The sequence below is a fragment of the Lissotriton helveticus genome, chromosome 1_1 (genome assembly GCF_964261635.1).
Source record: "Lissotriton helveticus chromosome 1_1, aLisHel1.1, whole genome shotgun sequence".
NCBI lineage: Eukaryota > Metazoa > Chordata > Amphibia > Caudata > Salamandridae > Lissotriton > Lissotriton helveticus.
In genome coordinates, this window is record NC_136057.1 from 200,621,235 (window position 1) to 200,646,170 (window position 24,936).

Genomic DNA, 24,936 nt, shown 5'->3' on the forward strand with positions numbered 1-24,936 from the left:
GGATGCAAACCAGGAGCCCTGGCCCAGCCCAGCCTCCTCCGGGCAAGGACGTGCCCGCCCTTGGCCCGGGGCTTCGCCCGCGCGCATCCCGCGCTGCGGGAGTCTGGTGGCCAAGATATCGCACCTCCAGGCACGCTGCGTGATGTCAGGGAGAGGCAAGGGATGCTGGGACGTGTAGTTCTGGTGGGCCGTTCCCCTCACGGCCGCTACCGGTGTCGGTGGTTTTCCTGTAGCGCCCGCTGACTGCTGCTGTTGCCCACACAGTGCGATCAGGTACGGCCCCTTGCTACACCCCCAAACTCTTATTCTGCTTCTCTGGGCGCCCCGCGCTGCCTGAGGCTGGTGGCCAAGATATCGCACCGCCAGGCGTGCTGCGCGACGTCAGGGAGAGGCAAGGGATGCTGGGACGTAAAGTTCCGGGGGGCCTTTCCCCTCATGGCTGTTACCGGTGCCGGTGGTTTTCCTGCAGCGCCCGCTGGCTGCTGCTGTTGCCCACACAATGCGAACAGGTATGGCCCCTTGCTACACCCCCGAACTCTGATTCCGCTTCTCTGGGCCTCCCACGCTGCGGGAGGCTGGTGGCAAACTCAATCCAATGCCATCCAGGCTCTAAATGATGCTTGAAAATGAAATACATTCAAAAAACACCAAAGGAACAGTTGCTTCATCATGCACACACTCATGAGGCCATGACTAGCTCGGGCCTACTACTGACTACTAGTCTACTACCCAGTACCCACAACATTTTAAAAAAAAGGAATGATAGTTACCAAAATTAAATTGTTGTTGCAACAACTGCAATGCCCCAATTAAAAAGACACAACAACAACCACTTACTTGTAAAATATCCAATTCAAAAATCCTCAAATCCAATTGCAATGATGCAGCAGACAAAAAGAGTGATCTTTCCAGCTCAAAATCCAAAGGCAGAATGAGCAGGAGATGGACAAAGCACTGGGAGGAGCCTGCTGGGCAGGAGCAGGAAGCTGGAGATTCTGTGGCACTTCCTCCCTCTCCCCAACTTTTTAAAAAAGGACTCCTTGCACAAAAAAGGACAGCCAAATGTCAATCTGAGGTGTTTTTTTCATCCAAGTCATCAGAAGGTTTCATGCTGCTACAGCTGATATTCTTCTCCAAATTGAAATTTTTTCATGTTCGAGTTCTCGAGCTTCACATGTAGGATGTCGGATGTCGATGGTGCGTACAAAATGACATGATCGCGTTCTCTCGCTCCCTGTCGCGTTGGATATGACGTGTTCGGGGTCTCTCGCTCCTTGTCGCGTTTGATATGACGTGCTCGCGTCCTCATGCTCTCACTCGCAGTGGAGAATGATGTGTTCGGGTTCTCTCGCTCCTTGTCGTGTTTGATATGACGTGTCCACGTCCTCAGGCTCTCGCTAGCGGTGGAGAATGACGTGTTGGAGATCTCATACTCTCGCGGTGCATGATCGCGAGAAGAATGGCATGATCGCGAGACAAATGACGTGATCGCTGGCGCAAACTCTCGCGAGATAGCTAAAATGACTACCAACAATCCAAAATCTCGTGGAGAACGCCACCGGATCAGGAAAACTTGTCGGCGAACTCGGCAAATCATGGTAACGCGATCGCGTGTGCGAGAACGTATTTTTACAGCGCAAACGTATTGCGGAAATTTTGACATTTTCGCGCTCTCCGTGGAAAATCTCAAATTATCACAATTTCTGCGAGCGGAACTGAATTTACGCCCAGGCCTATTCTTCTCCTGATGTGGTGCAGTGCGACTGCCACAGCAGCAACACCTTCCTTCGGAGTTGCGACAGCAGCAGCAACGATGGCGACACTCTTCCTCTTTGTTGTGGCACGCTTCTCTCCGATGAATTGCAGTGCGACAGTTCCAGCGGTGACACCCTCCTTCGGAGTTGCGACGGCAGGCCCAGCGACGGCGACGTGCTTCTTCTCGTTGAGTCCCGCTTCTAGCTCCTTGCGACACGCAGTTCCTCAGAAGGCCCAAAACAGCAGCAGACACTTCCAAAGAACTCAGGGGAGCTGGGGGGGTTGAGGTCTATTGTCCCTGAGACTTCAGCAGGAGGCAAGCTCTTTTCCAAGCCCTTGGAGATCCTTGACAAGTTGAAAGTAAAGTACACAAAGTGATCGAATTTATTGGGATCAGGGTCCCAATATTTATACCCGAAAATCCTTTGTTCTCTGAGGGGAGAAGGGCCTTTGCCCAGTCCAAACCAGTTCTGAAGCACTCTGTTTACCAGACTTCTCCTTTCCTTTCACAGTGCAGGGCATGCACATCAGACGCCCCACAGGAGGTGGAAGGCAAGTGGAAGGAAAGTACAGTCCTGGAGCACTTTGTTTACAGGACTCCTTCTCTTCTTTCGGTGTGCGGGGCAGAGACATCAGCCAGGGGGTGGAGCCAGCATTGTGGAAGACATGCACAGCCCTATTCAAGGTTCAGGTGCAACTCCTCCATCCCATCTAGATGCAGATCTCTCTATTCTCCACTGGGTGACTCAGCCTGTCTCTTGGAATCACCCAGCCCTGTCACTCACAAAACCAGACAAAGGAATACACAACCTAGCAGAGGCAGGTTTGAATGGTTAGAGAAGCAAATACCTACTTTCTAAAAGTGGTACTTGCAAACACAGAATGTTAAAACCAACCTCACTAAAAGATGTATTTTATCATTCTGAGTACAGGCATACTAACCTCGAATTTCTACCACTCTACCATGTTCTCTGAGACAGTTCTGGCCCATGGAAAACAGGTAACCTTGCAATAGTGAAAAACGAAAATGTCTATAATTCACTATTAGGACATGTCACATACACCAGGGCTTGTCCGACCTTATACTTACAATGCACCCTGCCCTTGGGTGTACCATAGGAATCTCTGACAGAATATCGACGGACAGAATGTCGACCTACAAGACATCGACGCTGGAATATCGAAGGCAAGTATATCGACACCCTATCTACAACATGGAAAGTACAAAAATATTGAAACCAAAATATCGATGTTAAAAATATCGTAATTAAAAATATTTTTTTTCTGTAAAAAAACAAAAAAGTTAAATAAAGTAAATAATACTTATAAATAAAATAAACATATTTAAACATATTTATTAATGCTTAACAGTAATACATAATACATATTTAATAATAAAACTTTAATTAAAAATAAACATAAAATATATAATATATACTTACTTAATAATATATTTTTATTAATTATTTTAATTAATTATAAATTATTAAACAATACTATACATTACAAATACATCTACACACATAAAATATTAACATCAATAAAAATAAATAATAATATTTAATAAAGTAACAAAATTAAATATACTTTCGATATTTTTACAGTTAATTAATTACAACATTATCTAAAATAATACCAAAAATATTAAATACATAAATAAATAAAATTACTATTTAAACTACAGCGTAGAATGTAAAATTACTATTCCCACTCCAAAAAATTAAACAGTAGGGAAAGCGTTAAATAGCATAGGGGTAGCAATTACTATTCCCACTCCAGAGAATGCAACAGTAGGGAAAGCGTTGGATAGCGTAGGAGTAAAAATTACTATTCCCACTCCAGAGAGTGCAACAATAGGGAAAGCGTTGGATAGCGGGAGGGTAAAAATAACTATTCCAACTCCAGTGAGTGCAACAGTAGGGAAAGCGTTGGATAGCCTAGGGATAAAATTACTATTCCCACTCCAGAGAGTGCAACAGTAGGGAAAGCGTTGGATAGCGTAGGGGTAAACATTACTATTCCCATTCCAGAGAGTGCAACAGTAGGGAAAGCGTTGGATAGCGGGTGGGTAAAAATAACTATTCCAACTCCAGTGAGTGCAACAGTACGGAAAGCGTTGGATAGCGTAGGGGTAAAACTTACTATTCCCACTCAAGAGAATGCAACAGTAGGGAAAGCGTTGGATAGCGTAGGGGTAAAAATTACTATTTCCACTCCAGAGAGTGCAACAGTAGGGAAAGCGTTGGATAGCGTAGGGGTAAAAATTACTATTCCAACTCCAGAGGGTGCAACAGTAGGGAAAGCGTTGGATAGCGTAGGGATAAAATTACTATTCCAAATCCAGAGGGTACAACAGTAGGGAAAACGTGGATAGCGTAGGGGTAAAAATTACTATTTCAACTCCAGAGGGTGCAACAGTAGGGAAAACATAGGATAGCGTAGGGATAAAAATAACTATTCCAACTCCAGAGTGTGTAACAGTAAGGAAAGCATTGGATAGAGTAGGGGTAAAAATTACTATTCCAACTCCAGAGGGTGCAGCAGTAGGGAAAGCGTTGGATTGCGTAGGGGTAAAAATTACTATTCCAACTCCAGAGGGTGCAACAGTAGGGAAAGCATTGGATAGCGTAGGGGTAAAAATTACTATTCCAACTCCAGAGGGTGCAGCAGTAGGGAAAGCGTTGGATTGCGTAGGGGTAAAAATTACTATTCAAACTCCAGAGGGTGCAACAGTAGGGAAAACGTTGGATAGCATAGAATTTAAATATAACATACTTATAAACAATTTTTATATTTAAAATAATGTATAATTAAATTATTAAATAAATCTACATCATTTACAAACAATTAATAATTTTTAAAAGCAATTACATTTGAATAATTAATTAACAATTAATTAACAACAAATACCAATAAATATTAATTATTACATATTACTCACCGAATAATAAATATTAAACAATAAAATATTTTTTATTACAAAACAATATTATTTAAAATTAATTCATAATGAAAAATTATTAAACAATAACATTATTTTTATACCAAACAATACCTTTTTATAAAACATTGATTACCAATTAATTACAAATATTTTCCAATTAATAAGAAATAATTACCAATTAAAAATATTAATTGCCAATTAACAAAATTATTTACCAATTAAAAAATTGATTACCGATTAAAAAAATTATTTCCCAATTACAAACATGAATTACCAATTAAAAAAATTAGTTAACAATTAAAAACATTAATTACCAATTAAAAAAATAAATGACCCATTAAAATAATTAATTACCAATTAATAATTAATTATAAATAAAATAATTATCCATAACAAAACAAGTATAAATCATTAATTAATTACAATTAAATTACTTCCCACCCAATTCCCCTGTAAACCCACAACCCGCTACAGAAAAAACCCCAAAAATTATTTATAATTAATTTATAATTCCTAAAAATTAATAATTAATTTAGTATATTTAAATTACTTCCCACCCTATTCCCCTATAAACCCACAACCCGCTCCGGTACTGAAACATAAAATGTACTTAAAAATAACATTATTAATATATAAAAATAATACACATATAATTAAATACAATTAAAATACTTAACAAAAACATATTACACATACATAATTAAAAACATTAAAATAATACAAATATCGATATTAGTAACATCGAAATTAGTTACATCGATATATATGCTATTGATATTACTAACTTCGATATTACTTACATCGATATAAATAATTTCGACATTACTTACCTTAGGGTCAAATTCTGGCCAACGATATTCTTGACATCGAAATTCTGTACCTTCGATATTTCCAGCTCGATATTTGTGTAGGTCGACAATTAGGAATCGATATTTAGACTGTGTACCGTACCATAGGGGTGGCTGATATGAAGAAAAGGGAAGGTTTAGGGACTGGGAAGTGGGTGTACTTGCCCAGTCAGCATGACAGTACCAGACTGCACGCAGGCTCTGCAATGGCCGACCTTAGACATATTTTACAAGGCTGCTTCTGTGGGTGGCACAACAAGTGCTGCAGGTCCACCAGCAGGATTTTGAATTACACGCCCTGGGCACACTCAGTGCACTAGAATAGGATCTGGCAAGTAAACCAAATAGCCAAACATGGAACCACTGATTAATACATCAATTTACAATAGGGAGCACTTGCACTGTGGCAATGGATAGCAGTGGCACCGTGCCCAAAGCATCTAACACCAGCAAAAATACATGAGGTAACAGCAAAAATGGAAAGTAGACCCACACCAATGGTGCCAGGTCTAACAGTATCAAATATCAAAATAATTCCACAAAGAGCTGCAGCTCAACTAGTCGTTACTAAGTATCCCTCACGGGAAACAACGTTTACATAGCGGATTTTACTCCGCAATACAATCACAATGCGGTTGATATAACGACCGCCTTGATACCATGCAGTGCCATTACTACGCAAGTCATTACATCGACCTTCAGTAGGTGGCAGTATAACACAAGGAATAGTATTGTTTACTATTCCAACACATTCCCTACTGTTACATAGGATGGAGTTGGAATCGTAAATTATACATTTGTAACGTATGTAATGTAATGACTTGCATAGTAATGGCATTGCGTGGTAACAACACGGTCGTTGTAACGACCATGATGTTATTGCATTGCAGAGTAAAATCCGCGATGTAAAGATATTCATCCCTCACGAATCAAATGCAAAAGCATTGAAATTATTACATCAAGCTGCAGTTCAACTAGTCATTGGTAGGTGTCCCTCAAGTCAAATGCTTTTGCTTTTCACACACGAGGGACATCTAGTAATGACTAGTGGAACTGCAGCTTGATGTAATCATTTCAATGCTTTTGCATTTGACTCATGAGTGACACCTAGTAACGACTAGATGAACTGCAGCTCCTTGTAGAATTATTTAGATATTGGATACTATAATAGTCACTGCCAACTGCTAATTTTGTCCCATAATGCTTTGCAGGGCCTTTGTTTAGGATTGTATTTTTGCCCATAACTGTGCTTGCGGTGGTCCTAAGAGGATGGGACCACCACCGAATCGTTAAACAAGATGTGCTCTTTGTTTTCAATGCATATGCTTGGTTCTCTCCCTAGGTTAGAGAGGATCACAAAATCATCACCTCTCTAAGTTGTCATATTTGTGAAATGTCTAAATGCATTTCCGCATGTAAATATAGAGATACTTGTTATTTTACCAAAAGAATATGAGGTTACTGTTTTCTTAATTTGGAGTCTAACAAAGCAAAATTTGCAAATCTATAGAGTTTTTGTTTGCCTTTGTGGAATTCTGCATAGTAGTACTCTGCCAAGTATGCCCACTCTCAATTCTGCTCATACTACTTTTTCGTTTCTTCCTGGCTAGCCTTGAGGTTCGCCTGAGAGAATTTCCTGAATCAGGAGGTTTGGTTTCTGAGTGAGTTCCCTGAAGCGGGCAGTTTGATTTCAGAAGGCCAGCATGTAGCTAAACAAATCCTGGGGGGTTTTCCTGGGAGTGGCCTCCCAGCCTTCCTTCACCAAGCTTAGAGGTCCTCGCACACGCTGACCGTACAGAAGCTCAAAGGGACTGAACCCGAGAGACTTCTGGGGTACGGTGAAAGGACGTCCCACTTATGCCTCATGGGTTTGGTGAGACTCTTGATCATGCCCTTCAAGGTCTGGTTGACATTTTGTTCCAGACCATTACCTTGGGGGTGATAAGGGGTGGTGTACTTGTAAGTAACACCACACTTCTTCCACAGGGATGTCATATACTTTGAGATGAAGTTTGTTTCCCTGTCAGAAACCACCTCTCTGGGGAACCCCACGTGGGAAAAGATCCTCATTAACGCCTGGCCCACCACTGGCGCCGTCGTTGTCCTGAGAGGAATTGCCTCTGGGTACCGGGTGGCAGGGTCCACAAAGACCAGGATGTACCTGCTGCCCATGGCTGTCTTGGGATCCAGTGGTCCCACAATGTCCATCCCTACCTGCTGTATTATAACGTCGATTGAGTTAAGCGTTAGCAAAAGACATCGAGTTTTGGCTGTTATCTTGACGTTTGATGGCATCCATTTTGTATTCACGGCAGCCATTTTGTTTGCCACACATTGCCTCGTGTCGACCATGTGCGTTGTCCTACCTTTCTGCTCATGGCCTTTGAATCTGCCCGGCAACAGTCTAATAATAGCATCTCTGTGTTTTGCCGCTGACCGTTAGGGTCCACATCTGCTAATGGTTAGCCCTAGATTGGAATGTGTTAGCCGAGACCCCACGACTGTTAACTCCTCCCACTGATCGATTGTGCTTCTCGATATTGCCTTGTATGGACATAAAATGTGCTTTTGTGCCTCGTACCGCCTTCTCTTGAGCCCCTGTGTAGGTATAAATAAACCATGTGTCCGGTAGCCCTTTGTGCTACTTCTCATAGTGCCGAAGGGTACTGTCTGAACTTTAGCACCACCTCATGAGGTGTAATAAATTCTATGTTTTGCAATTCCAGTTTCCGTGCCAACTTTTCCTTTGGGTCTGAGGACTTCGTGCGCAGAAGGGCGAACCCCTTGCACTAGCGGGCCAGGCTGAGGCCTGTACGACAAATTGGCGCCGGCACGTGGGGCTCATCGACGACTCGGATGCTCGAAGGATTGGTCATGACGAAGGTTCGGAACTTCGCTGAGGTCGCGATCACTACCAGATAAGACCCATGTCTTGGTATCCGAGGTGTTCCTTCCTTGCTTTCCGATCCGACCATCCGGGTGGCGCGGTCCTCGACTGAGATCTCTTCTGTGGGTCTGCCGTGCAGTGACCATTTGGTCGAATTTAGAACTTGGCAGTTGGAACCTAGACAGCCTACGATTGGTAAGAGTCGCTTTGCAGCACTTGTCGCTTGTTGTAGGTTTTGGCATTTTGAGGCTCCCGTATTGGTAAGGCAGTTTTAGGAACGCTTGCCCGAGCACTTTGTATTTGGATAGACTTGTCTACTTTGGTTTTGTTTGGGTCCTATGTTTAAGCAATATATGGATTGCAGTTCATATAGGCAGGCGATGCACGGAGCTTTTCTCCGCCTTTCCTATGTATAGCGCATCGTACTAAGAAAGTACCTTAAGCGCTCTTTACCTATGGTAGTGTATATCTTGCACTATTTTTGAAGCATGCCTGTTTGCCGCTCACTTCGAAAGATGTGCTGCTTGTTTGGTGGCGCCAGTTTACGACTTGAAGAATCACAGCCGGCTCCCCCCGAGGGGACTCCTAATCGAGATATGTATGTGAAGTTTGGTACTTCTGCCATAATGTAAGCACATTGTGGCACAAGTACACTAAAAAGGATCCTGAGTTACGTTGGCCATTGTATGGGTCGTTTGATGCGCGAAAGGTTGAATATGTGGAGCTATGTTTGTTTGAGCGGAAGTCTAGACGTGATATGTTTGAGTGTTTGCGAATGTGGGAAAAAGAAGTACGACAACAGGAGAAACGTGAGAAAGCGTTGATTGAGAAAGAGCAGCGAAAGACTGTGTATGAGAAAGCGCTGGAGTTACCAAAGAAAGAAACAAAAGAAATACAGGAACGAGAGGACAAAGAAGGAAGGTTACAGATATCTGGCCAATATCCTGTCCGGCAGCCTCTCTATCCTGTCCTTAATAAACCACAAGATGATTTTTGTTATTAGATCGACTCCACCTCCGTATCTCGATCCGTCTGCTCCGTCCGGGGATGACGAGGATTCCGACACGGAACGACAGAAAACGCGGGATTCCCGATCTTTGCTGTCTGTAGAACGATCGGCTGAAATCAGACAGGTTGCCTGTCAAGCATTGCGTAGCACACATTCTGCTACCGATCTTTTAGCTACTATACAGAATTGGTCAGAAAAAGAGCAGATGTATTTCACTGCATCATTTGCCGATGAAGTCATTGAAATGTTTCGGAAATATTCTGACGTTTTAGAACCTGTTGATATTGCAGCTGAGCATAAACAAATACGTGATGGTCTTCTTGTTTTTTCCCAGGCACCCGATTTCATTAGACGACTGGCTAAAATACGAGACGAGGCGAGACGTCTGCAGGAGCAGAAAAAGGCTGCAGACGCCGTTCCACAGACTAATTCATCCGGAGTGGCACAACGTCCTATCTACGTGCCAGATAAGATGATACCAGTTGTCATGAAACGCATGTGGGAAGCCGCGCCTTTGTATGTTCCTCCTAAAGGAACGGGTGGTAATGATGATAAAAATGTTGCCGATGCAGAGGGGTATTTCATTTATAATTGGGTATACACTCCTTGGAATAGAGCAGATGTAATGGCACTTAAAAATGCGTTACCTGATCCGCGTAAAAATCCAGCTGCCTTTTATGAAGAGGTCGAGGGTGCTTTAAATTCTTGTGTTATGACCTTATGTGATATAGATTTGTTTTTCGGTCTTATTTTACCCCCAGATATGTGGAGGACCGTTCGTAAAATTAATGATCGCGCTGTTTTTAGCACCAAGTGGAAGGAAATAGAGCGCATAGATGCGGATAGGGAGCCCGCCCAAAAAGCACATAGGCTGATATTAGATCTTTCTGCAGCCATTTTAACTAAACTTAAAACGGTTATTCCCCCTAAAAAGATTGATTGGACTGTTTTAGCGTCCTGTAAACAAAAAGCAGATGAATCAGTTTCTGATTTCTTTACTCGCTTTGAGGAAGCCTTCCATGATTTTAGCGGCCAGTCTCTCACTGATGATACCGGCAGGCACCTGTTTGTCGATAAATATGTTTCAAATTTGTTGCCTAGTATAGCGAGTCGATTAAAAGCTAGTGAAAGTTCTTGGACTACGTCCTCTCCGGCCTCTGTGTTGACGATGGCTCAGTATTATGAGCGACAGGAGGCGGAGGCGAAGGGGACTGAGGACAAGAAGTCAAAAGAGTTCAAAACAAAAGTTATGTTGGCCCAGGTGTATGGTCCGCCTTCTAGAGGCTACGATAGGGGCCCTGACAGAAATTATGGTAGAGGTGGTCAAACATCTTCCAATACTTCCTCTGGCCATTCAAACATAGCTCTGAATCAATGTGTATATTGCAAACAGTACGGACATTGGGCGCGAGACTGCCCGGTGCTTCAAGCTCAACGAGAAGCTCGGGAGCGGGGCCAAGGAGGGTCTGTCTCAGGTTACTCAGCGCCTCGCGGTAATACGAACGATCAATTCAGATCAGATATGAATTCGCGTCTACAACAAAGACAGAATACATTTGATAAACGAAATCAATGTCAAGTATCTGATTATGCCCCTTCTGGTCCGTACGATTCGGCTCATGCATAGGATTGCCTAGGGTGGGGTAAGGAATCAGTTGAAGTTCCAGTAGATCAGACGGGTCCCTATGTTACAGCACATGTTTTGGGCTCTACTGATCGGTTTCTGGTCGATACAGGAGCTACACGTAGCGCTTTGTCTAAACAATTGGTTCCGAGGGCTCCCCTGTCTGGCACAACTATTACTTCGATAGGTTTCGATGGAACACCTCCCCTTAGCCCATTGTCCCAGCCACTTTAATTTTCTGTTGATAAATTTGATTCTCCATGCCCGTTTTTGCTTTCCCCGAAAATTCCAGATAACATTTTTGGCCTTGATATGTTAAAACATTTTAGAGCTACGATTCAATGTTTTCCTGAAGGGGTACGTGTCATCCTAAATGATAATTACATTGAATCTGATAGAATTTGTTTGCTTAAAGAAGATGCTGCATTAGCTTCACTCCCTACATCCTTATGAGCTACCTCAGACACTGATGTGGGTCGGATGGTTATCCCTCCGATCCAGATTAGTGTCAAGGAGGGAGCTGTGTTACCTCGTTTGCCACAATATCGTATTTCACAGGAGGGAGAGGAAGCACTCATACGAATTGTACATGATTTGATACAAGTTGGGGTTGTTGAGGAGCTCCCATACAATGTTTGCAACAGCCCGATTCTTCCGATTTTGAAGAAAGATTCAGATACACGAATTTACAGGTTCATTATTGATTTGAGGGAGGTGAATAAGATAGTGATACCACAATACCCTGTGGTTTCAGACATTACAACACTTCTTACTTTAGTCCCTCCGACTGCCACCACGTTTACTGTAATCGATCTGAAAAATGCTTTCTTTTTGATCCCTATTCATTCTGATAGCCGATATTTGTTCGGTTTCACTTTGAATAATCGATCGTATCGATTCTGTAGAGTTCCCCAAGGTTACATTGAAAGTCCGAGTATTTACAGCCAAGCATTGAAAAGGGAACTTGGGGGCATATTACCAACGTTAAGCGATATTTATCGCTAACGATGCTTAGCAACACATTTTTTAACGCTAAGCATCGTCAGAAATTATCGCAGATAAACCTTGGTATTACCAAGGTTTATCGCAAATGCGATAAAAAACGGCCGCAATCTATGAATATCGCCGAAAAGTCAGCGTTATTCATGCATTACTGAGCTAATGCTCTTAGCCATGTTATCCACCTCCCATAGGATAACATGGCTAAGAACTGCTCAGGGCAGGTGTTAGCTTTTGGAGATATTCGTGCTTAGCGCGAATATCTCCAAAAGTTGGTAATAGAAGATAGCGATGTTAGCGACTGTTTCCAGTCGCTAACATCTTGGCACGCCCACTTTGCATGTCATTAGTGATAAATATCACTGACATGCAAAGTGGGGCCCAAGATGGTCGCTATCTCCTACTAGCTGTCACTAACTGGTGTTAGCGACAGCTAGGTAATAGGGAGATAATTTTATCTCCGCTTTCTTGGCTTTCAAAGCCAAAAAAGCAGAGATAAACCCCCTTGATAATATGCCCCTTGATTCTTTTGTACTGATCGAAGGTGTGGCTCTCATACAATATGTCGACGACATCTTGTTGGCAGCCGACACCCCAGAGCAGTGTGAAAAATGTACTTTGTCTTTGCTTTATTTTCTTGCTTTACATCATCACAAAGTCTCTCGAAAGAAGTTGCAATATTGTAGACCAAAGGTAACCTACTTAGGTCACCTTTTGTCTAAGGAGGGACGTGCATTGACATCAGATCGTATACAAGCCATTTTAGATACGCCAGTTCCTACCACACAGAAAGGAGTACGTACATTTTTGGGTCTCACTTCTTTTTGTAGACAGTGGAGTTTGGGATTTTCACACATTTTTAAGCCTTTGTTAGCACTTTTGACGAAAGATACCCCTGTACCCCTCCCATGGACAGATGAATGTGAAAATGCTTTTCGACAGTTACGACAAGCCCTTTGTTCAGCACCAGTGTTAGGCACACCAGATTACACGAAGATTTTCACACTTTACGTGCACGAAAAAGATGGATGTGCATTGTCAGTGTTGGTCCAGTTACACGGCGATAAGCAGCGCCCGTGTGCATATTTCTCCGCAGTTCTTGACCCTGTTGCTAGAGCATTACCTGGATGCTTTCGTTCAGTTGCAGCAACAGCGGTATCAATTTGACAGAGTGAGGTAATAGTGTTGTCACACAAATTGTTAGTGTTAGTACCACATGCTGTTGATGCCCTTTTGAATCAGACAAAGACGCAGCACTTGACTAGCGCTCATCTTACAGGATATGAATTGACACTGTTAGCCCCCCACATTACATTGAAGAGATGTGCAACTTTGAACCCAGCTACTTTGTTGCCATATCCGGTGACTCAGCCTCAGTCACAAGAAACGCACGATTGCATTTTTCTGAATGAGGAACAGACAAAGGGTCGCATTGATTTACAGGATACGCCCCTTCCAGATGTAGATGGTGAATTGTGGGTTGATGGGTCTTGTTTGAAATTACCGGATGGTACGACCTCAGCCGCATATGCAATCACCACACTTGAGACGATAGTGGAGACAGCTCGCATACCACAGAAATCGGCCCAAGCAGCTTAGTTGATAGCGCTGACACGAGCGTGTGAGCTCAGGGCTGGTTTGTGTGTGAATGTTTACACAGATAGCCGCTATGCTTTTGGAGTAGCGCATGATTTTGGCCTATTCTGGAAGGAAAGAGGCTTTCTTACGTCTCATGGAATGCAGATAATGCACGGGGATTTAGTGTTAGGGGTGTTACCGGTCGTCTTAATTAGGTTCTGTCTCAATACAGACTCTGGGTACCACTTGGGAATCAGAAGGGTTAATTTGGTTCTGTGGGTACATTTAGTTTATTAGTGTAATGTAAAAGCTTATTTAGAATTCATTTTTGTAATGTTAATTTTTGTAATTGCATTTGGCAATGCTTGTTTGTTTATTTATCTTGAGATGAGCAAGTTTCAGAATGTGCGCTCTTTGGAGACAGGCTCGTGTCTGCCCTCGCGCTTGGAGATGTGAGGTGACAGGCTCGCGCAGTGGCTCGTGGCAGAAGCTATAAATATGCGCTTCTGCCAACTGTCAGTCGCTTTGTCTTTCGTTGTGCCTAGCGAGAGCTTCTGCTCCGCGTAGGATCCTTCCTTCAGTCCCAGTATTCCGCAATACATGCGTGTTAGATCCAAGTCCCTTTAGCCTGTTCTTAGAAAACCCGTGTATTTACGTTTCTGAAGCCCTGGCTGTCAGCGTCGGTGATAAACGACTTCTGTGGAAGACGACGCGACCGGACTCCGGAGCTTCCCTGAGGCAGCCGGGAGGTTTGTTTACCCGCTCCTTCACTGCGGGCAGTTCGAGACTCCTGGCAGCGCTGCTCTGCTTAACTGAAAAGAAAAGACAGTAAGAAATTTCTTTTTGATAAAAGCCACGGACAAATAGACTAAACGCTAATGTGGCAAGGATTAATTTAAAGGAAATTCTTAAAACGCTTTAAAAAGGAAATTACTCGAAGTGTAAAGCAAACCAGGAAACAAGCCTTGGCAAAGGCAAGTGTTTAGTAAGGTTGAGTTGGCACTACTAATCCACAAGAGTAGCGCTTGTGAAACAAAGTGATACAAAATGTGTTTTGAAAGAGACTAATGTTAGTAGCTGCATAGAGCCAAATATTGTACAATTTTAAGTGCTCTGAAAGCAGATAATAGAGACAAAACAAGCCTTGATAAAGGCAAATGTGTAAAATAGGCAAATCAAATTTGTATGAGTAATTCTGTGATATGTTGGTTAAATAACAGAGTTATGTAAGAAGGGTTGGCATATTCACAAGGTCAGGCAGGAATAATAACCTTAGATAGCAGAGTGAATTTAGATAGGCTGTTATTTCCTGTCTTCCTACTGCAGAATCCTCTTACAGAAGAAGTAACTAAAGACTCAGGTATGACCCTGCATGAAGTTCCTAAGTTCAGTTAAAACTAATCCAATTAATCTAATTAGTTTGTTTTAGCAAGAGTGTTACACTATTCTGACAAGTTTTGTTTATTTGAAGGTGTCAAGATTAGAGCCAGAGGTTAAACTTAAAAACTCCTGTAAAGTGTGAACAAGGGCCAGACGGATTAATGGTCAGTAAGCACAATGTCAGTTGATTATGTAAGTTAAGCCAGAAGTCAACAGCTGAGTAATTGTTGTTAATATTGCATCACAGTGTAGCGTGAAAGCAGCGCAGAACATTCCTTAAGAAAAGGTCTTCGGCCTGGAGCACTTCCTAGAGAGAGACACAAGCAACCGAAGATTTAATCTTGTATAATGTGTTGTGCGTCTCTCTGTCCACTTCCCCTTTCCCTGGGGGAGAAGTCAGTCCAGTCAGTGTCCAAGTCCTGATTGGGTTGGTTGATCCTTGAGGGAGTTGGGAGTTCGCAGCTCAAGAGGAAACGTCAGAAGAGTCTCGCAGGACTCCTCAACATTTAGTGCACAATCTCCTGACTGCATTGACATTGCCGAAGAAGGGGAGGAGCCAAGCCGGCGACCGAGATGGCCGCTTGGGCTCTCAGCTCCGTCGGTCGCCTTCTCCTTCCACGAAATCCTGCTACTAATCCTGCGCCTGGGACACGATCCCGCATCGGTGAAGTGAACCGGTGCCTGGCAGTGTGATTCCGGTTGAAATATCGGCTTGCTCATGGAATTATTGTCGTCGTGAAGATTGCGGCCTGACCAACTAAGAAACCGGGACCTCTAGTGGTGGAGAGGCCGGCTGCAAGCTCAACAACATCGGCCATAAATGGCCAAGACGGACCGGTTGACCCGGATGGGAGAACTGATTTGCCCGATTTCAACGGTGAATATCACGTTTGCGCAGCGCTACCAGCGAGACAGGGGAACACTATTCTAAGCGCTGCCTGACTGCCCTAGTTGATGCTCCGGATGGTGGCCGTGACAAAAACCGACAACTGATCCACCCGCCTGATGCAAATCTATCCCTGATGCTGCCGGGGGTGGCCCGGAATTCCATCGGGCCGTACACTGGCTGCGGCAGGGAGTCAGATCGGTGGGATCTCCCCTTGGCATCGATGGTGGAGAGCGGCCACGGTTTGTGCATTGGTGCCGGACGGTGTTCCGATTCAACCCGGCTTCGATTCTCCGAGGGGGTTTGATTGGCTCGAATACCACCCCGGTAAGGATTATCCTTCTTGGAGGGTCTCGGGCAGTGGTGACAATTGCTACTACCGGAAGCGGGGAGATGGAATATACGCCTGGGGCCGTCATGGCGGCTATCGCAGACTTGCACTCCTTCATGAATCGGAGACTGCTAGACCTTGAGCATAAATTGGATGCTGTTGTGTCTGAGATGGGGCTCAAGACTATGTACTCCGTTGTTCTAGATGGTGATCCTACGGTTCTAGACCCAAACGATTTGCAATCATCGGTTGTCCGAACTTCCTTGTCGCATGAAGTGCGGGGTCTTGCTGATAGCGAGTTAATTGGTCTGAGGTGCTTGGCTGCGGGTTTTACTTTTCCCCTGGACTTTGTGTTCTCCATCAGAAAACAGCGCCGAACATCCTCATTTGTGACATGGGACATCGGGGACAGCTGGGCCGTGCCTGTACTGCGGCTTTCAGCTTCCATTCGGATGGGCCTCAAAGGATATGTCCGGTTGTTTGGCCCTCTGGCAGTGACAGCGGATTGTCCGGGAGATCTCACTGCTCTGGATCGAACTGGCCAAGGTTGACCAACTTCTGCCTATACGGACTGCATTGCTGGGATCGGTGCTGATTTAGGACTTCGCTTTATATTGTTCCTTTGCGGGAGGTGGGCTAGGTGATTATTGGTTTCCCCCTAATTTGGCGATTTTGCATTATCCTTACTAGGTGTGATAACATATGGGGGGCGCGTAGTGGTGGGGGGAGGGGGCAGGAGCTGGGAGGTCCTCCTCCACTTATATGTTTTATTGTTTTCTCTCTTTCTTCTCTTTTATTTCTTTCCTCGGGGGGGGTTGTTATTTTAGTTTATTTTGTTCTATGGTCCCTTTCTCTTTCTCTTTGGGTAGGGTTGGCTGTATCTTCTTCTTTTCTCCTTTTCTCTCTTCGAGCATCTGCACTTGCCTCTACTTAATTGTTTCGGACGGGTGGTTTTCCGAATGATGTTTTTGTTAACTTGCTTGCCATTGTTTGCTTTCTACTCCTGGCCTGCCTTGGGCAGGCGTAGTGTGTGTTTTAAGCCTTATTGCTCATCATTAATTCTCGATTGCATGTAGGTGTACTTATATAGAGCAAACCTGTCACCCAAGGGGCATCCTGGCGCTTGCTTAGGGAACACGTCCTGGTATTCCCCTGTGAGAAACCCCGGCAGGGTGTCCACAAGGTGAAAGTCAGGCATCCCGTCGCGAGGGGCCGTTGTGGAGATTAAGCAAGCTATTGCCCAGAGTCGCAGAGTGTGAACCCGTGAGTCGAGGAGGCACCGGGGCGAGAATTATCGAGTCCGTGGAATTTTTTTAGCCCAAGACCCGCCGAGGCGGGGAATTGAACCCTGGTCCAGGACCGATCTCAGCTTCCGGGTCTGCCGCCTCTAACCCCTGAGCCACACTTCTCCACAGGAGGGATATGCTCCTCCCGTCTCTTCTGGTATATCGTATAGTGTGATGCCTCTGATGATATAGCCGCTGCTACTGCTTCCATATTATAAAATGAAACCTCTATTATCCTTGTGCTACGCAGTGCCTGCAACCGTGTATTCTGAATACATAGTGATTCCTTTTTGAACTATAGACCACTGTATTGCTCCTGTTTACATCTCCTGATTTACGGCCGCCCTCTGTGGTTGTAGGCCTGCGCCTGTATTGATTTGAGTGCTTCAATAAAGGTTTTTCAAAAAAAAAAAAAAAGACATTGCCGAAGAAAATTGCTACAGTGAAGTGCAGTGCACATAAGAAAGTCACAGACAAGATTGGTCAAGGAAATGCCTTTGTAGATCGTATAGCACGTGAGACGTGCCATGCAGAGAAATACCACTTCTATGTATGTGGTGAAGTCGCAAGCTGAAAGATGGCACGATACTAGACAGGAAGTGCGAGAAATACAGAAGACAGCTTCTGATAAGGAACGTGAACAATGGTCTAAAGAAGGAGAGTTAGATGATGAAGGTTGCTGGAGAAACACGCAAATGGATCGATGGAAGCTGCCTATAGCTTTCGTGCAACCCATGGTTCAGATGGCTCATGGCGTGGCACATGTTGGAGCTCTTGCTATGACAAAAATGCTTACGCAAGTTTGGGAGCATCCTGAGATTGCCAACACAGCTAAGAGAGTAGTACAATCTTGCTTGATTTGCTTACAATATAATCCTGGAAAGGGGACACGAGCTCCATCTGGAGGTTTTGTTACACCGACTGCACCTTTTGAAGTCTTGCAAATGGACTACATTCAACTTGAGCGGTGTAATAATTTGAAGTATGTCCTAGTGGTGGTTTGTACCTTCAGTAAATGGATTGAGGCATACCCTACGAAAGATAATACGGCTATTACTACTGCTAAGGTGCTACTGAAGGAGTTCTTCCCGAGGTTCGGTGTTTGCAGACTTTTATGGAGTGATAACGGACCTCATTTTATTGGGGAAGTTATTAAGTATGTCCTGAAGGGATTAGGCATTAAGCAAAAGTTTCATGCTGAGTTCCATCCACAGTCTGCAGGATTGGTGGAAAGGTATAATGGCACTCTCAAGCTCAAGATTGCGAAAATCCAAGCCTCCACGAAGTTGACGTGGCCAGATGTGCTGCCGTTGGCACTATTGTCCATTAGATCGGTGCCACATTCTCGAACGGGTCTTACCCCGTACGAGGTGGTGTTTGGGCGGCCGGATGAATATCTGGGGAGTTCCGAAGCCAAGATATGTGCATGATGTACCTTGTGTTTTAATGAATGACTATTTGGCACAATTAACTGACAGCTTGGTTTCTATTCACCAACAGGTTCGAGAAGCGCTCCCGGATAAATCCCAAGGTGAGGGCCATGGTCTCCGTCCTGGTGACCTAGTGATGATCAATTCATTTGAGAGATCGAACAGCTTGGAGCCGAGGTGGCGTGGACCAGAGCAAGTCCTCCTGGCAACGAGGATGGCAGTCCGGACAACCAACAGGCGCAATTGGATTCATGGTATCCATTGCCGCAAAGTGTCGCCGACCTTGGTGGAACCTGCTGTTTTGACTGATCATCGAGATATTCTAGCTACGGAGAAAGGCCCTGCTGTATCACCTGACGGATCTGCGGAGTTCTTCCCGGACCAGACGACTTCTGGAGTAGCACACTATGATTTGAGATCGAAGAGAAGAAAGATTTGAAAGGTTTTTTGTTGCGAGACTGGTTGAGCAACTGCTCTGGGTAGTAAACGGAGAGCCGATATGACAAGGGAGGGGGATCAGCCCTGCGTAGTGTAGTGACACCTGTCTTGATCTGTGGCGAAGAAACCAACAGCTGCCCAGGGTAAAGAGCTCATTGACTATTTTTATTTTTTATTTTTTAGTTTGAAGAAGACTTTTGAGACTATGAATACTACTAAGAAAAGAATTTTGGGAGTATCGAGTGTTTTTGTTGTATTAATAGTTATTGCATTAACTACTTGGTTGATCGAGATGGCTATCCCTGCTCGAATTTTTTTTATGGTTCCCACTACTCCGATTCCGGAAGAGCATCAGCATTTCACTCTTCCCTATCATGAGCATAAGCATCGGGAATCTTACGTGAATAACACATTCATTCAAATGCTACATCACACTCAGGATGCCACAAATACTACGAATTGCTGGATTTGTGGTATGCTTCCGGCTCATCAGAAGAATGGTGGAACGCCTTTTATTCCACTTCCTTTTTCGCATAATGGTTCTTGTCGAGCCTGTTACACTCTTCTCTTTTCAAACAGGAAACCTACTGTAGGAGGACTTCTTTTCGGCTTGAATAAAGAGTGTTATCAAGATGAACATGGTTATCCGCAAGCGAATGGAACTATTTGGGAGTGGGAAGAATATCGACCGGACAATGCCTCTACGCCTTATGTTTTCACTCATACGAGAGACTCTACCACGAATAATGAATCTGTGATTACTGTAACACGAACCAGAGCGAACTTGTGCGTGCAAAGTACTGGACGAATTCCAGTAGGGACCAGCGAATGTGTTGTAGTGTTAAATATAGATGTAATAAACGATAGTACATTTTTAGCTTCGCATAACACATATCTAGTATGTGGAAGTCATGGTTATCATAGGCTACCTATAGGGTGGTCTGGTGTTTGCTATGTATCTTTTCTATTACCACCTGTTTTTCTTGCACCTGCTTCTTATCACCGAGATTTCAAGTTGTTCCAAAAAATTTCTATGAATCGAAATAAACGAACAATTCGAGTTGATGATATTGACCAAACAGATACTAGTCTGCAGCAATATGTTGATTTTAATTTAGGCCTGTTCCCGTTTGTAGGTGCTGCCTTAAACAGCAGGAAAATACGACATTTAACTAGAGTAGTGGAAGCTGTCACCAATGAAACTACTGTAGCACTTGGCAATATTACTGAGGAACTACAAATTGCTAGAATTGTAACTCTTCAGAACCGCATGGTTTTAGATGTTATGTTAGCAGATAGAGGAGGAGCATGTCAAGTTATCGGAAGTAGTTGTTGCGTGTACATACCTGATAATTCGCCTTCTGTTTATGAAGCAATTCTTAAACTGCATAAAATAGCTTCTGATATTCATGAGAAAAATGGTACCTGGACATTTGCGGGATGGTTTTGGGCTCTGATTTCTGCTTGGGGTTGGGAACTATTAACTATCCTGCGTGTTGCAATTGCATTGATTTTCACCTGTTGCATATGTATACACTGTGGTCCAATGCTATGTTCTATGTGCATAACTGCCTGCATACCGTCCAGACGAAATGCCGTAAAAGCGCAACAATTAGTGGACAAGGAAGTGACCAATATAATGTGCATAGACATATGAGATGAATGCAGATTATCCTAGAAAAGCACATGTCTTTAGCTAACGCTAAAAGGGTTGTCTGTTGTATTATAACGTCGATTGAGTTGAGCGTTAGCAAAAGACATCGAGTTTTGGCTGTTATCTTGACGTTTGATGGCATCCATTTTGTATTCACGGCAGCCATTTTGTTTGCCACACATTGCCTCGTGTCGACCATGTGCGTTGTCCTACCTTTCTGCTCATGGCCTTTGAATCTGCCCGGCAACAGTCTAATAATAGCATCTCTGTGTTTTGCCGCTGACTGTTAGGGTCCACATCTGCTAATGGTTAGCCCTAGATTGGAAAGTGTTAGCCGAGACCCCACGACTGTTAACTCCTCCCACTGATCGATTGTGCTTCTCGATATTGCCTTGTATGGACATAAAATGTGCTTTAGTGGCTTGTACCGCCTTCTCTTGAGCCCCTGTGTGGGTATAAATAAACCATGTGTCCGGTAGCCCTTTGTGCTACTTCTCATAGTGCCGAAGGGTACTGTCTGAACTTTAGCACCACCTCATGAGGTGTAATAAATTCTATGTTTTGCAATTCCAGTTTCCGTGCCAACTTTTCCTTTGGGTCTGAGGACTTCGTGCGCAGAAGGGCGAACCCCTTGCACTAGCGGGCCAGGCTGAGGCCTGTACGACATACCCTTTCAAAGGGTGTCCCAAAAACAGGGAATGATTGTAGAGGAGCTTTGACCTTCCTCCCACTCATGCCACTTGCCTGGCAAGTTTGGCAAGACCAACAATGCACATCCGACTGCGTTCGCATTTGAGGCCAGAAGAAGTGGGTGACTGACAAGCCTGTCAAAGGTCTTGTCCTGCCCCAAATGTCCTGCCAAAGGCACATCGTGAGCCAGACCCAGTAAGAAGGTCCAAGTCAAGCCAAAATAGTTTATTGCATATGATTACTTAAAAATCGTTACAAGTTACACTTTAAGAATATATTAAACTTAATCTTCCATTAACTACTGCATATAAGCAATGAACTAGGCGATATCTAAAATCTGAATAACATTAAAAAGTGCGTAAAATGTCAATTAACCAATGATCTGCGACAGTTCAATATATTCACAACTTTCCAAAGTGCTAAAGTGATTGAAATTGTCCAAAGGTTAGAATATTTGAAATAAATGTCCATAAAATGCCAAACTTTACAATAAGGCATGGTTAGCTGCCATTTTTCTTTATTGTTCCGGTTAGCCTGTGGCTTAGGGCTTCCTACCACTTGCAATTTGGGCTAGTGAAACTGCCCTTATTCCTACTTAGTTGGTGACCTCTAAATCTGCTTGCTTTAAAAGTTCCCTTACTTTTGCCAGGTATTTTACCTTTCGGCAAGCCAAGATTATAGAGGAACATTCCAACCAACGTATCACTGCTTGTCTGCATGTGCAAATGTTCAATTCGTAAAAAATTGGTTTTAGAAGCCCCCTTCTTGTTTCCTTAACTACGGGGCATGCACATAACAGGTGAGTTAACTTTTCATTATTACAAAAACCACATAGGCGACAGTGTGCTGCTTGTTGGTTGGTTTTCCAGGACGGTTGTAGATCTTTCGAATCATGCATGCCCAGCCTGTAGCTGGTGAAACTCTTTTTTAACTCTGCACTAAAATGAGCTACTAAGTAGGCCTGTGGCTTTGGTGAGTAGGAAGGTCCGGAAGTGCTGGGTTACCACCAGCACACGGGCTGACCCAGGTTCCGGGACCTTAGGCTCGCTGTACAGGAGATCTTTCTCCCAGTAGATCCAATGTGACCCGGACTGATCACCAGTCACCTGTGCTGCGGCCTGCCGCCGCAGACCCTCCAGAGAAGAGCACTCTTTCTGCTCCTGGCAGAACTCCTCCCTGGTGGGAACCCCTTCTTGCTGCCAATGGGTCAGCTCAGAGATGTCCCCCAGTTTGGCTATCTGTTCCCCTGTAGGCAACGGGGCGACCCCCTCAAGGTCCGCCTCCTCCTGGGCCGTGGGAACTTCGGGGGCTGGTTTCCTGTGCCCCCAGCCCTTTCTCTTGGCAGGGACCTGGGCCACTGTTTCAGGCTCCAGGTCCCTCTGATCACCCTTTCTGACCGCCATGGACCAAGTGGACATGCATGCTTCCTCTGGCAACCCAAACATCTCCAAGTGGGACCTGAGCTCAACATACTTCCACAAGGACTGCTCCAGATCATTACCGAGCAGACAATCAACAGGCATGGAAGGGCTCACAACTACCCTCAAAGGACCTGAGACCCCCCCCACTCGAAGGGGACCTGCGCCACCAGATACTGGTGCTCTAAATTGTTGACTGCAATTACTTGGTGGAATGACCTGGGGACTATTGCCTCTCAGAGGTGACACCGAACTGAGGTCACACTGGCTCCAGTATCATCGAAAGCCTCTACCTTTTTCCCATTGATGGTCACCCAGGTGCTTTATTTCTTTGTGTTAGGAGGCACCTGGGCCCCTGGGACCATCTCACTGTCCCCTAGTGAGACGAGGGCCATTTCTGTGTGGTACCCACCCTCCTGTGGGTACTCCTCCTCCTCCCCAAGAGCTACACTAGCCAACTTCTTCGACTGCCCACCGGTGGGTGACTGTGCCCCCTTGGAGCACCTGGGGTCTCCATTCATGTGCCCCACCTGGTCCTATGCAAAACATTCGCGGGGGCTGGTCTCCGCAGGCTTGCCTTTTGAGCCCCTTTGCTTCTTATCTCTGGGGGGATGGGAACCTTTACCCTGGGTGTTATTTTGGGGCCCTTTAGAGAACTCCTGTGTTTTGCCCTTGTCCCCCCCACCTTTCTGCTGGGGACCCTGACCACCTTTGGCTGAGTCTCCCCCAAACACTTTCTTGTGAACCGTGGTACTCACCCAGAGATCCGCCTCCATAGCAAGCTTCCTGGGGTCAGTCATCTTACTATCAACTAGGTGCTGGCGCAGATCTGCAAAACATAGACTGGACAGGTGCTCCCATGCAATCAAATTGTATAGCCCCTGAACATATGTCACATTACTGCCCTTTACCCAGCCATCCAAAGATCGGCAAAACACAGCCACACATTCCAACCACGTGTGGGCATTGGACTTCTTACTGGACCTAAACTAATCCCTGTACTTTTCAGGAGTCATACAATACTTGGTGAGGAGGGCATCCTTCATATCTGGATTGGTTAGGTCATGGGTACTCATAATATGGCCTGCAGGCCGCCAGCGGCCCGTCAAGCCTTCCTTGGTGGCCCGCGGATCTTGCAGACATCTTACCTGTTTTTAAAAAATATAATTAAATTGTGCCAGCAAACACCGCCGGTTGCAGCAGTGCAAGACTCTGCTCTGTGGGGGCCGGGCGATTCCAGTGTTAGTCAGAGTGGAGCTGCCGGGCCTAAGAAGAGGTGAAATACAACAAAGCCTCATTAACATGTAAATGGTCTTTTAAAGACCTGTGAAGTACTCGGGTGGCTGTGTGCGCGCCCGGGTAGCTGTCTCAGCCCGGGCTGACACTCACGAGGAGGCGGGAGAAGGGTGAAGCCCTTTGAACTCAATGGGCGTTGCGCGCCTGTATGTGGCACATTTATTTCCTGCAGGGCTTTGGCCTGGATTCCAGGTTTATGGTGGTCACATACATAAGCTTGATTGCACCGGGCTGACGGCAGGGCTGTCATTCACAACAACTGTGTCCAAAGCTTCACTTTACACCCAGCGCATGGCTGAAGCCGGGCCTTGGGAAGTATCTGACCAGAAGCCCCTTTGGCTCTGCAACTCAGTGGCCACCCCTGCGGCTGCAGGGAGCAGTCCTCCCACTTTGCTTCTTTCTCTGCTCTCGTTGGGCCCGATTCACAGAACTAACTTAAGACTAAATCCTAAACTTACTACTTTTGGTATTCACAGAAGTTAG